The sequence below is a fragment of the Pelophylax lessonae genome (genome assembly GCF_965119305.1).
Source record: "Pelophylax lessonae genome assembly, chromosome: 13".
NCBI classification, from domain to species: Eukaryota; Metazoa; Chordata; class Amphibia; order Anura; family Ranidae; genus Pelophylax; species Pelophylax lessonae.
In genome coordinates this window covers 478,782-481,607 of record NC_138780.1, presented here as the reverse complement: position 1 = coordinate 481,607, position 2,826 = coordinate 478,782, and positions in this window count along the sequence as shown.

The window sequence follows — 2,826 nt, the reverse complement described above, 5'->3', positions numbered from 1 at the left end:
CCCCTGAACTCTGCACTATGTACGTAGCACACCCATGAACTCTGCACTATGTACATAGCACACCCCTGAACTCTGCGCTATATGCGTAGCACACCCCTGAACTCTGCACTATGTACGTAGCAAACCCCTGAACTCTGCACTATGTGCGTAGCAAACCCCTGAACTCTGCGCTATGTACGTAGCAAACCCCTGAACTCTGCGCTATGTACGTAGCAAACCCCTGAACTCTGCACTATGTGGGTAGCACACCCCTGAACTCTGCGCTATGTACGTAGCACAGCCCTAAACTCTGCACTATGTGCGTAGCACACCCCTGAACTCTGCACTATGTGTGTAGCAAACCCCTGAACTCTGCGCTATGTACGTAGCAAACCCCTGAACTCTGCGCTATGTACGTAGCACACCCCTGAACTCTGCGCTATGTGCGTAGCACGCCCCTGAACTCTGCGCTATGTACGTAGCACGCCCCTGAACTCTGCACTATGTACGTAGCACACCCCTGAACTCTGCACTATGTGGGTAGCACACCCCTGAACTCTGCACTATGTGCGTAGCACACCCCTGAACTCTGCACTATGTGGGTAGCACACCCCTGAACTCTGCGCTATGTACGTAGCACAGCCCTGAACTCTGCACTATGTGCGTAGCACACCCCTGAACTCTGCACTATGTGTGTAGCAAACCCCTGAACTCTGCGCTATGTACGTAGCAAACCCCTGAACTCTGCGCTATGTATGTAGCACACCCCTGAACTCTGAACTCTGCGCTATGTGCGTAGCACGCCCCTGAACTCTGCGCTATGTACGTAGCACGCCCCTGAACTCTGCACTATGTACGTAGCAAACCCCTGAACTCTGCACTATGTGGGTAGCACACCCCTGAACTCTGCACTATGTACGTAGCACACCCCTGAACTCTGCACTATGTGGGTAGCACACCCCTGAACTCTGCACTATGTACGTAGCACACCCCTGAACTCTGCACTATGTGCGTAGCACACCCCTGAACTCTGCGCTATGTACGTAGCAAACCCCTGAACTCTGCACTATGTGGGTAGCACACCCCTGAACTCTGCGCTATGTACGTAGCACAGCCCTGAACTCTGCACTATGTGCGTAGCACACCCCTGAACTCTGCACTATGTACGTAGCACACCCCTGAACTCTGCACTATGTACGTAGCACACCCCTGAACTCTGCACTATGTACATAGCACACCCCTGAACTCTGCACTATGTGGGTAGCACACCCCTGAACTCTGCACTATGTGGGTAGCACACCCCTGAACTCTGCACTATGTACGTAGCACACCCCTGAACTCTGCACTATGTGCGTAGCACACCCCTGAACTCTGCACTATGTGCGTAGCACACCCCTGAACTCTGCGCTATGTACGTAGCAAACCCCTGAACTCTGCACTATGTGGGTAGCACACCCCTGAACTCTGCGCTATGTACGTAGCACAGCCCTGAACTCTGCACTATGTGCGTAGCACACCCCTGAACTCTGCACTATGTACGTAGCACAGCCCTGAACTCTGCACTATGTGCGTAGCACACCCCTGAACTCTGCACTATGTGGGTAGCACACCCCTGAACTCTGCCCTATGTGCGTAGCACACCCCTGAACTCTGCACTATGTACGTAGCACACCCCTGAACTCTGCACTATGTACATAGCACACCCCTGAACTCTGCACTATGTGGGTAGCACACCCCTGAACTCTGCACTATGTGGGTAGCACACCCCCGAACTCTGCGCTATGTACGTAGCACAGCCCTGAACTCTTCACTATGTACATAGCACACCCCTGAACTCTGCACTATGTACGTAGCACACCCCTGAACTCTGCACTATGTGGGTAGCACACCCCTGAACTCTGCACTATGTGCGTAGCACAGCCCTGAACTCTGCACTATGTGCGTAGCACACCCCTGAACTCTGCACTACGTGCGTAGCAGACCCCTGAACTCTGCGCTATGTACGTAGCAAACCCCTGAACTCTGCGCTATGTACGTAGCAAACCCCTGAACTCTGCGCTATGTACGTAGCACACCCCTGAACTCTGCGCTATGTACGTAGCACACCCCTGAACTCTGCGCTATGTACGTAGCACAGCCCTGAACTCTGCGCTATGTACGTAGCACAGCCCTGAACTCTGCACTATGTGCGTAGCACACCCCTGAACTCTGCACTATGTGGGTAGCACACCCCTGAACTCTGCCCTATGTGCGTAGCACACCCCTGAACTCTGCGCTATGTACGTAGCAAACCCCTGAACTCTGCGCTATGTACGTAGCACACCCCTGAACTCTGCGCTATGTGCGTAGCACACCCCTGAACTCTGCACTATGTGCGTAGCACACCCCTGAACTCTGCACTATGTGCGTAGCACACCCCTGAACTCTGCACTATGTGCGTAGCACACCCCTGAACTCTGCACTATGTGCGTAGCACACCCCTGAACTCTGCACTATGTGCGTAGCACACCCCTAAACTCTGCACTCTGTACATCTGTGTGGGTGTGGTCAGTGTCAGGAAGAAGAAAGAGTCAGAGACCACACTGTGTGTATGGAGGATCTTTGTGGGTGTGGTCAATTGCAGGAAGAAGGAGGAGTCAGAGAACACACTGTGTGTATGGAGCATCTGGGTGGGTGTGGACAGCCTCAGGAAGAAGGAGGAGTCAGAGACCGCACTGTGTGTATGGAGCATCTGGGTGGGTGTGGCCAGCCTCAGGAAGAAGGAGGAGTCAAAGACCACACTGTGTTTATGGAGGATCTGTGTGGGTGTGGTCAGTGTCAGAAGGAAGGAGGAGTCAGAGACCACAC